This window comes from Rhinoderma darwinii, chromosome 5, assembly GCF_050947455.1.
Source record: "Rhinoderma darwinii isolate aRhiDar2 chromosome 5, aRhiDar2.hap1, whole genome shotgun sequence".
Taxonomy (NCBI): Eukaryota; Metazoa; Chordata; class Amphibia; order Anura; family Rhinodermatidae; genus Rhinoderma; species Rhinoderma darwinii.
In genome coordinates this window covers 103,828,412-103,841,200 of record NC_134691.1, presented here as the reverse complement: position 1 = coordinate 103,841,200, position 12,789 = coordinate 103,828,412, and the positions used below count along the sequence as shown (strand labels likewise).

The window sequence follows — 12,789 nt, the reverse complement described above, 5'->3', positions numbered from 1 at the left end:
GCAGCCCTTTCCGAGGTAAAAGTAAAAGAAATTCATACTTACCCGGCCGTTGCCTTGGTGACGCGTCCCTCTCTTGACATCCAGCCCGACATCCCTGGATGACGCGGTAGTCCATGTGACCGCTGCAGCATGTGATTGGCCTGTGATTGGCTGCAGCGGTCACATGGGCTGAAACGTCATCCAGGGATGTCGGGCCGGATGTCGAGAGGGACGCGTCACCAAGGCAACGGCCGGGAGGCCGGACTGGAGGAAGAAGCAGGAAGTTCTCGGTAAGTATGAACGTCTTTTCTTTTTTTTTACAGGTTGCTCTATATTGTGATCGAAATTCACTGTCCAGGGTGCTGAAAGAGTTACTGCCGATCAGTTAACTCTTTCAGCACCCTGGACAGTGACTATTTACTGACGTCGCCTAGCAACACTGCCATAATCACGGGTGCACACACGTAGCCATCCGTCATTACGGGAGCTCCATAGACTTCTATGGGCTGCCCGTGCCGTTATTACGGCCTGAAATAGGACATGTTCTATCTTTTTCAACGGCACGGGCACCTTCCCGTAAGAAAACGGGAAGGTACCCGTGGCCAATAGAAGTCTATGAGCCAGTTATTACGGGTCGTAATTACGACCCGTAATAACGGGAGTTTTTACGGTCGTGTGCATGAGGCCTAAGCATGGATTTTTTTTACGTGCAGTTTTCTGCAGTGGACATTCTGGCCAAAAACCGCAGCAAAATTTGGTGCGGTTTTTTGAGGGGAATTCCCGGCGTTCACCATGGCGGATACGCTGTGTACTTTTACTCAGCGTATCTGACCTGTGTGAACATACCCTAGTAGTAAAAGTTTACACATGTTAAGTTCCTATCTCCAATTGTGTATTTTTAGAATTTATGCAGCGACATACAATTATTCAGAGCTGATACTGCCTCCTACTGCATTAGTCTACTTTTCACCTGAGATCTAATGCTGCAATTTTGAGATTAAAATCGTAATTATAAAGATTCATTAAAAGGTGAATGGTTTTGTTGCTTTACAAATACTACTTGTATAGTATAGGGGCATGATAAAATATGAAACAAACTTCTTCTGTATCCTCACATCACCATAAGGAAGGGGGCGTGGCTCCCGAAATGTCACATGGCCTGCTGTTAATAAATGTAGAGGACTTGGCTGATGGTCTAATCTAATGTGTATAAACAAATTAAAAATATCCTGACGTGAGGCTACAGATAGTTTATCACACTACTGAACTATACAAGTAACTTTTGGACATACAGTTTTGGTGGACATTCTGATTGCAGAGTCTCTAATACATATTCTTATTTACAAATCACTTTAATGCTAATTATCTATTTTTTAACTTGAATGACAGTGATCTAATACCAATTTTGTGAAAATAACAGATTTCTCTAAGACACTTGTTAATAATACTTTAAATTAGTGGGGCACTAGTAAATGTAAATATCATTCACAAACGATAGTGAGTTGACGTAGCATGCGTACCAGAGGGTTGCAGTATAATACAAAATAATAGTAATATGACTTATTAAGCCGACACGTTGCCTTTTTCAAGTAGGAAAAAGGCAACTTCTGCCAAAACCGCAAACTTTATTATGGGTTATATTTGATCCGATAAACAACTACATATCAAGATCTCCCTGTGATGCTTTGATCTTCTATAAAATTTGCCATTAGGGGGAAGGATGTGATGGTGGCGGACACACAGAGCATTCAGGGCACGGAGCATTCAGATAAGTATTTATTTTTAAAAAAAATGTATGAACGATGGGAATAGATGGCACAGTCGTAGTTGTTTGCCTCTTAATAAATGTGTTGCATCTTACTCCAACTTTCTTTCTATTAAGATTAGCATATTAAACACCAACTACTATGACGCAATGGAGTAGCTACTGACCAGACAGATGTAATACAGTCACAGATTACTGGAAGCAGGCTGGTGCTGGATTACTGGATACAGGCTGGTGCTGGATTACTGCAAGCAGTCTAGTGCCGGATTACTGCAAGCAGGCTGGTGCCGGATTACTGGAAGCAGGCTGGTGTCAGAGTATGGGACACAGAATACAGGAGTGGTCATGGACACAGGACTCAGCATACAGGAGTGGTCACGTCACAGGACTGGTCACAGACACAGGACTCAAGATACAGGACTGGTCATGGACACAGGACTCAGGACAAGTCACGGACACAGGATTCAGGAAACAGTATACGGAACCTTCGCAGTCTAACACTAGGTTAGTAACAACATTGCTCAGGCACTGGGATAGTGGGCAGAGTTCCTTTAACCCCTTCAGGACTGAGCCTGTTTTGGCCTTCAGGACGAAGCCGATTTTTCAAATCTGACATGTGCCCCTTTATGTGGTAATAACTCCGGAATGCTTTTGCCTATCCAAGTGATTCTGAGATTGTTTTCTCGTGAAATATTGTACTTTATGTTAGGGAAAAAATTTGGTCGATAAATTCAATATTTATTTGTAAAAAACACCAAGATTTGAAGAAAATTTGCAAAAATTTGCATTTTTCTAAATTTAAATGTATATGCTTGTAAAACAGATAGTAATACCACACAAAATAGTTACTAGTTAACATTTCCCATATGTCTACTTTAGTTTGGCATCGTTTTTTGAACATTCTTTTATTTTTCTAGGACGTTACAAGACATAGAACTTTAGCAGCGATTTCTCATATTTTCAAGAAAATTTCAAAAGGCGATTTTTACAAGGACCAGTTCAGTTCTGAAGTGGCTTTGAGGGCCTTATATATTAGAAAGTCCCCATAAATCACCCCATTTTGAAAACTGCACCCCTCAAAGTATTCAAAACAGCATTCAGAAAGTGTTTTAACCCTTTAGGCATTTCACAGGAATTAAAGCAAAGTAGAGGTGAAAGTTACAAATTTCATTTTTTTTTTACAAAATTCATTTGTAATAAAAAAAATTCTATACCACAGAAGGTTTTACCCGAGAAATTTAACTTATTATTTATTGCCCAGATTCTGCCGTTTTTAGAAATATCCCACATGTGGCCCTAGTGCGCTAATTTACTGAAATACAGGCCTCAGAAGCAAAGGAGCACCTAGTGGATTTTGGGGCCAAAACAATAAAAAAAAAAAAAAAGTGACCTCATTTTGGAAACTACACCCCTCAGGGAATTTATCTAGGGGTATAGTTAGCATTTAGAACCCACAGTTTTTTTGCTAAATTTATTTGAATTAGTATGTGAAGATGAAAATCTACTTTTTTTCTGAAATAACATAGAAATGTTTAATTTTTTCAAGGAATAAAAGAGAAAAAACACCCCAACATATGTAAAGAAATTTCTCCAGATTATAGCAATACCCCATATGTGGTAATAAACTGCTGTTTGGACCCACAGCAGGACTCAGAAAGGAAGGAGCACCATTTGGATTTTGAAATTCAGATTTTGCTGGAATAGTTTTCAGTGCCATGTCGCGTTTGAAATGCACTGGAGAGAACAAAATAGTGGAAACCCCCAGAAAGTGACCCCATTTTGGAAACTACACTCATCAAGGAATTTTTCTAGGGGTAAAGTTAGCATTTTGACCCCACAGTTGTTTTGCTGAATTTATTGGAATTATTCTGTAAAGGTAAAAATCTACTTTTTTTCTGAAAAAAGGTAGCCATTTTTAATTTTTACAAGGAATAAAGGAGAAAAAGCACCCCAACATTTGTAAAACAATTTCTCCCGATTACGGAAATATGCCATATGTGGTAATAAACTGCTGTTTGGACCCACAGCAGGGCTTAGAAGGGAAGGAGCGCTATTTGTCTTTTGGAGCTCAAATTTAGCTGAAATGGTTTTTGGGTGCCATGTCGCATTTGCAAAGCCCCTGAGAGGCCAAAACAGTGGAAACCCCCCAAAAGTGGAAATTACACCACTTAAAGAATCTATCTAGGGATATAGTGGGCATTTAGACCCCACAAGTCTTTTGCAGGATTTATTAGAATTAGGCCGTGAAAATGAATATCGACATTTCTTCCACTAAAATGTTGCATTTTTTCAATTTCACAAAGGATAAAGGGGGTAAAAGCTGCCCAACATTTGTAAAGCAATTTCTCCCGAGTACGGCAATACCCCACGTGTGGTCATAAATGGTTTTTCATTAGAAAGTAATTAACCCTTTCTGGACTGATCCATTTTTTTCTTTTCCTTTTTAGTTTTTTCCTCCCCGCGTTCCAAGAGCCACAACTTTTTTATTTTTCAGTCAATAGAGCGGTATGAGGGCTTATTTATTGAGGGACGAGCGGTCGTTTTTATTGGTACCATTTTTTGGTACATACAACTTTTTGAGCACTTTTTATTACATTTTTAGGTAGAGCCAAGGTGACCAAAAAACTGTGATTTTGCAGGTTTAAATGCTTTATTTTTCACGTGAGACGCTCCATACATCACCCCCCACACTAAGACATTCTATGTCGTGGTGCGCGTAGGGGTTAATGTGCAGCGGATGGTGCAGAGTGAAAAATTAAATTTTTCCACTCATATGCCATTTTAGTGCACTACATGTTATGCCCAGTTTGTGCCACTGAAGACAAATACCTCATAAAATATTAACCGGGTTCTCCCGGGTATGGCGATGCCATATCTATGGACGCAAACTGGTCATGCTGCAGGGCTCAGAAGGGAGGGAGCGGCATTTGGCTTTTGGGGCGCAGATGTAGCTTGGTAGTAGTTCTGTTTGGGGTTTTACTGGTGTTTCAGTTTATAATGTGGGGGCATATGTGATCTGTGCGGAGTACATCAGGGTACATGTTATCTGTGCGGGGTACATCAGGGTATAATAAGAGGGTATAATAATGGGGTAAATAAATAATAATACGCAGATATGTGGCCAGTGTCGCACTGATAAATGGCACCCAATCTTATCTGCTTTTGGACACTCTGCACATTTTGCATCGCCATATTCTGGGAGCCAGAACTGTTTTAGTTTTTCTCCACCGGAGCTGTGTGAGGGTTTATTCTTTGCGGGACAATCTGTAGTTTTCATTGGTACCATTTTGGGGTACCAGAAATTTTTTGGATCACGTTTTATTCCATTTTTTGGCAAGCAAGGTGACCAAAAACCATCAATTCTGACAATGTTTTTTATTCTTTTTTTTATGGCGTTCACCCTGGGCTATAAATTACCATTATATTTTATACTGTGGGTCGGTACGATTACGGCGATACCATATGTATATAATTTTTTTATGTTTTGCAGCGTTTGTGCAATAAAATCACTTATTTATAAAATAAATTATTTTTTGTGTCACCATATTCTGAGAGCGATAATTTTTTTATTTTTCAGTCAAAAACGCGGTGTAAGGGCTTGTTTTTTGCGGGACGGGTTGTAGTTTGTATTGGTACCATTTTGGCGTACATGCAACTTTTTGATCACTTTTTATTGTATATTTTGGGAGGGGTGGTGACCAAAAAATTGTGATTCGGGCACTGTTTTTCGTTTATTTTTTTCGCGGTGTTCACCATGCGGGAAAAATAATATTTCAGTTTTATAGTTGGGGTCGTTACGAGCGCGGTGATACAAAATATGTGTACTTTTTTTAACGTGTTAATTTTTTTCCTATAATAAAACACTTATTATAGGAAAAAAAGCATTCTTTGTTTATGTCACTTCTAACTTTTATTTTTACACTTTTTAAAAACATTTTTATTATTTTTTTTAACTTTTTTTTACTTGTCCCACTAGGGGACACTTAGACTTGCAGCTCTGATCGCTGCTGGAACACATTACACTACACACGTAGTGTAATGTGTTCTAACTGTCATTGTGACGTGACAGTCACACTGACAGGAAGCATCGGAGGACCGGCTGGAGGCTGATCCTCCGAGGCTTCCGTACATGGCAACCCGGAGGTCATTGTCTGGCCTCTGGCTGCCGATCCGCTGTAAACCTCTTCAATGTGGTGTTCGCAATCGACGACCGCATCGAAGGGGTTAATTGCCGATTTCAGCGGCGACAGGCCGCTGATCGGCGACGGGGAGAGCAGGGCAGACACCCTGCACAGTTAACCGCCGCTGCGGTGTAGCGCCGCGCGGCGGTTAACTGTCAAAGCACTGACGTTAGTGCACGTCAAGGTGCGCGAAGTGACTGCACACATTGACGTGCATTAACGTCAAGGTGCGGGAAGGGGTTAATGGACCAGGGTATCCAGGAATATTCTGGGAACACTTTTACTATGGGCAGATTAGCTCATTGCCTGACAGAGCTCACCGACATCCCGGAGGAGGCGGGCCCCAGTGAGCACAGTCCGCTGGCGCTACAATAAATGTATGTCTCATACACAGCCGGGTTCTAATAACAAGCACCGTGCATCATGCAGAGATGTTAGCAAAATGGTCTTGTTTCCATATATAGGACTCTCTAAGGGCTTGTCCACACGTAACGGAATTGCAACATATTTTCCGTCTGGAACTGCGGATGGAAAATACACAGCAGAATACAATAGCAGCAAAGTGGTTGAGAACTAATGAATCTCATCTACACGCTGTGTAAAATTTCTGTGCAGACATTCACCTGCGGTGTGTATTTTTCGTACTGCAGCATGTCAATTCTTGCTGCAGAATGCATTGAAAAAAACGTAGCCAAATCCACACCATTTTCTGCAGTAAAAAAACGCAGGATATGGTGCGGTTTTTCCACAGCGGAATTTCTGCTAGTTTCTGCGGACATTCCGCTACGTGTGGACAAGCTCTAAAGCTGTCAACTTTATGTTCTCTAAGGGTCACCTGCAGCTGAATATAGCAAAATTAGATGAGCAGCTTCCTGGAAACAGTACAATGTAGATAGCATTTCTAACAATAGACTGCCTTTTCATTATGTGAACGTGCTCACTTGTATTTGTTTTAGTAATGTTTATTATGATGTTACTTTACCACACATTAAGGCCCCATGCACACGACCGTTCCCGTAATTGCGGCCCATCTGCTGATGGCCACCCGCATTATCGGGCCGTGCTCCCATACAAAGTATGGGAGTACGACACATAAAACACAAAAAAACGGACATGCTCCATAATTCCCGTCACGGTTCTACGGCACGGACACCCATCCAGGTGTCCGCGGCCAAGAGAACTGAATAGGTCCGTAAAACCGTGGACCGTGTTACGGTCTGCGGTTTTACGGTCGTGTGCATGGGGCCTAAGGTGAACCTATCAGGAGAGTATTAACCCTGTATACAAAATAAAAAGAAATGGGGTTCCTCCTGCCTGTGCTCAAGGAAGTGTCTTAGGGTCAGTTCACACGTAGAGTAAATACTGCAGACTTTCCGCAACAAAATCCGCAGCATAATACTGTAGCAGCAAAGTGGATGAGATAGAACAAATCTCATCCACACGCTGCGCAAATGCTGAGCAGAAAAAATGCTCAGAAATTGACATGCAGTGCGTTTTTTTTAATCCAGAGCATGTCAATTGTATTTGCGTAAACGCTGCTTATTTGTTGCGGGATTTCCCCATTGAATTCAATGCAGAGGTACAACCCGCAACAAATAGCAGATGTTGCAATTTTGGCGGTGGAATCGCAGTGATTCCACCACAAAAAACACAACTCAGGAAAAAAATAAAAAATTATACTTACCCAGAATGACGTTTCATCCCATGTGAACGCTGCGGCCAATCACAGGCTGCAGCGGTCACATGGGATGAAAAGTCATCCCAGGAGGCCGGGCCACAGGACGCGTGGCTATGTAAGTATGAATCTTTTTTTTTTTTAGGTGCAGTTTTCCGCAGCGGACATTTCGGTCTAAAAACTGCACAATTTGGTGCGTTTTTTTCGGGCAGAGTTCTTTGCGGCACACAGGGCGGATACGCTGTGTGCTTTTACGTAGTGTATCCGCCCTGTGTGAACTTACCTTAATGGTTACGTTTGATCCAAGGAATCCTCTTCCTGCAGTTAGGTTCAGGGTAAGCAGCTGACTACTTTGGAAGGAGCATTCATCCTTCAACTGGATTGCTACTTCTTAGTCTGGGAAGTGAGAAAAGTCAATGTGCAAACAATTTGAAGTCTGTAATTCTGAGATAAGAAAGAAGAATGTGATGAATGTTTTTGTTTTTTTATGCTTTTAATTTTGCTTTTAACAACAAAATAACAATGACCTTTGTACAGAATAGCAGTCAAGACAAACATGATATAGTTGCAGGATAAATTCTACATTAACCCCTTCAGGACCCAGCCTGTTTTGGCCTTCAGGACCCAGCCGATTTTTTCAAATCTGACATGTGTTACTTTATGTAGTAATAACGTTGGAATGCTTTTACCTATCCGAGCGATTCTGAGATTGTTTTCTCATGACATGTTGTACTTTATGTTAGTGAAAAAATTTTGTCGATAATTTTGGTATTTATTTCTGAAAAACACCACAATTTAGAAAAAAATTAGCAAAAATTTGCATTTTTCTAAATTTAAACGTATCTGCTTGTAAAACAGATAGTAATACCATACAAAATAGTTACTAGTTAACATTTCCCATATGTCTACTTTATGTTTGCATCGTTTGTTGAACGTCCTTTTATTTTTCTAGGACGTTACAAGGCTTAGAACTTTAGCAGCAATTTCTCTTATTTTAAAGAAAATTTCAAAAGGCTATTTTTTCAGGGACCAGTTCAGTCTGAGGTGGCTTTGAGGGCCTTATATATTAGAAAATCCCCAGAAGTCACCCCATTTTGAAAACTGCACCCCTCAAGGTATTCGAATCAGCATTCACAAAGTGTTTTAACCCTTTAGGCGTTTCACAGGAATTAAAGCAAAGTAGAGGTGAAATGTACAAATGTTATTTTTTTTGCCGAAATGAATTTCGAATACATTTTTTTTTGTAACACAGAAAGTTTTACCAGAGAAATGCAACTCAATATTTATTGCCCAGGTTCTGCAGTTTTTAGAAATATCCCACATGTGGCCCTAGTGTGATAATGGACTGAAGCACAGGCCTCAGAAGCAAAGAAGCACCTAGAGGATTTTGGGCCTCCTTTTTTTTAGAATATATTTTAGGCACCTTGTCAGGTTTGAAGAGGTCTTGTGGTGCCAAAACAGTGGAAACACCCCAAAAGTTACCCCATTTTGGAAACTACATCCCTCAAGGAATTTATCTAGGTGTATAGTTAGCATTTTAACCGCACAGGTTTTTTGCTAAATTTATTAGAATTAGTCTGTAAAAATGAAAATCTACTTTTTTCTGAAAAAACATAGACATTTTTAATATTTACAAGAAATAATAAAGAAAATCACCCCAACATATGTAAAGCAATGTCTCCCGATTACGGTAATATCCCATATGTGGTAATAAACTGCTGATTGGACCCACAGCAAGGCTCAGAAGGGAAGGAGCGCCATTTGGATTTTGGAGCATGGATTTTGCTGGATTGGTTTTAGGTTCCATGTCGCGTTTGCAACCCCCTGGAGGGACCAAAACAGGGGAAACCCTCCAAAAGTGACCCCATTTTGGAAACTACACCTCTCAAGGAATTTTTCTAGGGCTATAGTTAGCAATTTGACCACACAGGTTTTTGGCAGAATTTAGTGGAATTAGGCAGTGAAAATGAAAATCAACTTTTTTTCTGAAAAAGCATAGAAATTTTAAATTTTTACAAGGAATAAAGGAAAAAAGAACCACAAAATTTGTAAAGCATTTTCTCCTGATTACGGCAATACCCCATATGTGGTAATAAACTGATGATTGGACCCATGGCAGCGCTCAGAACGGAAGTAGCGCCATTTGGATTTTGGAGCACGGATTTTGATGGATTGTTTTTCCGTGACATGCCGCCTTTGCAACGCCCTGGAGAGACCAAAACAGTGGAAGCCCCCCAAGTTACCCCATTTTGGAAACCCCCCTCAAGGAATTTTTCTAGGGGTATAGTGAGCATTTAGACTTCACGGGTCTTTTGCAGAATTTATTAGAATTAGGCGGAGAAAATTAATATCACAATTTTTTTCCACTAAAATGTTGAATTTTCTCATTTTCACAAGGGATAAAGGAGAAATAAACAACCAATTTTTGTAAAGCTATTTCTCCCGGGTACGGAAATACCCCACATGTGGTCATACATTTTTTTTCATTAGAAATGAATTAACCTTTTCAGGACTGATCCATTTTTTTGCTTTCTTATTTTCGTTTTTCACTACCCGCCTTCCAAGAGCCATAACTTTTTTCTTTTTCTGTCAGTAGAGTGATGTGAGGGCTTATTTCTTGCGGGAGGAATTGTAGTTTCTATTGATACCATTTAAAGTGCTATAAAAAGTACTGGGAAACTGAAAAAAAATAGGAAAATATAGTCATATAGGAAAAAAATCTGATTCCATTTTTTGGGGGTTTTCATTTTTACAGCTTTCGCCGTGCGGTAAAAACGAAAACTACAGCGATTTTGGCGGTTTAAATTATTTAAGTTTTTTACGGTGTTCACCGTGCGAGTTAAATAATGGTATATTGTAATAGTTCGGCCTTTTACGGACGTAGCGATATCAATTCTGTTTATTTTTTTACATTACTTTTGAAGAAAAATGGGAAAAGGTTTATTTTTAACTTTTTTTTTCTTTCTCACTACTAATGACTTTAATTCTTCTACACATTTTATTAGTCGCCTTAGGGGACTTGTACCAGCGATCATTGGATCGCGGGTACAATATGCTGCGATACTAATGTATTGCAGTATATTGTTATTCTTACAGGCTTCTGTAACCGCACGATCGCTGTTCCTGTCCGTTAGTCCTGGGTGTCAGCTCTAATACACAGCCGACGCCCGCAGCGTATGGAGCGGGCTCAGCATGTGAGCCCGCTCCATACAGCACCCCCGCACCATGACGTGCTATTAAGTCATAGTGCTCAAAGGGGTTAATGCACAGCGGATGGTGTGAATATTGCAATGTTCTCCCGGGTATGGTGATGCCATATATGTGGGCACAAACTGCTGTTTGGGCACGCTGCAGGGCTCAGAAGGGAGGGACGCCATTTTGCTTTTGGAGCACAGATTTTGCTTGGTAGTTCTTCTGTTTTGGGTTTCGCTGGTATTTCAGTTTATACTGTGGGGGCACATGTAATCTGTGCGGAGTCCATCAGGGCATAATAAGAGGGTATAAAAATGCGGTAAATAAATAAGAATTCATAGATATGTGGCCGGTGTCGCACTGATAAATGGTGTCGGATCTTATCCGCTTTTAGAAAACACTGCACATTTTTCATCGCCATATTTCTGAGAGCCAGAACTTCTTTATTTTTTCACCACCGGAGCTGCGTGAGGGCTTATTTGTTGCGGGACAATCTGTACTTTTCATTGGTACCATTTTGGGATACATGCGATTTTTTTTGATCACTTTTTATTAAAGTTTTTTGCAAGCCGGGTGACCAAAAACAAGCAATTCTGACAATGTTTTTTAGTTTATTTTTTGCGGCGTTCACCGTGCGCTATAAATGACCATTATATTTTATTCTGCGGGTCGGTACGATTACGGCGATACCATATGTATATAGGTTTTTTTTATGTTTTGCAGCATTTGCGCAATAAAATTTTTATAAAATAATTTATTTTCTGTCACCATATTCTGAGAGCCGTAACTTTTTTATTTTTCAGTCAAAAAAGCGGTGTAAGGGCTTGTTTTTTGCGGGACGGGTTGTAGTTTTTATCGGTATTATTTTCGGGTACATGCGACTTTTTGATCACTTTTTATTCTCTATTTTGAGAGGGGTGGTGACCAAAAAATAGCGATTCTGGTGTCGTTTTTTATTGATTTTTTTTGGGGTGTTCATCGTGCGGGAAAAATAACATGATAGTTTTATAGTTGGGGTCGTTACGAACGCGGTGATACCAGATATGTGTACTTTTTTTAACGTGTTCATTTTTTTCCTATAATGAAAGATTTATTATAGGAAAAAAATGAAGTGTTTGTTTATATGATTTATAACTTTTATTTTTACACTTTTTTAAAACATTTTTATTATCTTTTTTTTACTTTTTTCACTTGTCCCACTAGGGGACACTTAGACTTGCAGCTCTGATCGCTGCTGGAATGCATTGCACTACACACGTAGTGTAATGCACTCCAACTGTCATTGTGACGTGACAGTCACACTGACAGGAAGTCTGCTCCTCCGAGGCTTCCGTACATGGCAACCCGGAGGTCATTGTCTGACCTCCGATTGCCACAACAAGCATCGCTAGCCCACACGATCACTTCGTTGGGGCTGCCGATGTGCTTCAAACCACTTAAATGCGGCGACGGCAATCCGTCGCCGCATTTATGGGGTTAATTGCCTAAATCAGCGGCGATGGTCCGCTGACCGGCAAGGCTGGAGTGTCAGCTGTCAGGGACAGCTGACCTCCCGGTTCCCGGACACTGTCCGTTAGGACAGTGTGCGCCGGGAACTACTCCGCAATAGTACGTCTGGATGCGGGAACTAACCCCTCTGCAGGACGTACTATTGCGGAGCAGCGCGGCAAGAGGTTAATATCTAATGTAGAAATAACGCAGTACACATAGGTGTCACCCAACATCGCCATCCAACAATAACGACATCACATTCACACTGTCACGTTGGATACGTGGACCCACTGGGCCGTACCGCCTTAACGGTATGGCAGCTGGCCAACAGGACACAGGTCACAGTCTATAGTTCGCATAGGTGTACCTGTGGTAGCTCAGACAGTAGCAAGACAGGCTCGGCTGGGACTAGGCAGCAGGCAAGCACAGGCGTGGTGTAGCAGGACAGGCGTGGTACTCAGCGCAGCACGACTCCAACTCAATACGGCACTTGTATATAACCTAGA

The 12,789-nt window shown here is 40.8% G+C and overlaps 1 long non-coding RNA gene across 2 annotated transcripts in view; it reads left to right on the top strand.

Annotated features, from left to right (window-relative positions):
• LOC142651524 (uncharacterized) overlaps positions 1-12,789 on the top strand; it is a 114,543-nt gene that overhangs the window by 48,275 nt on the left and 53,479 nt on the right. The window contains exon 1 of one of the 2 annotated variants that reach the window (XR_012847638.1): positions 1,736-2,248. The exons of the other annotated variant lie outside the window; for it this stretch is intronic. This is a non-coding gene — a long non-coding RNA (uncharacterized LOC142651524). Of the gene's footprint in view, positions 1-1,735; positions 2,249-12,789 lie in introns of those variants that run through there. 2 annotated transcript variants of the gene reach the window in all.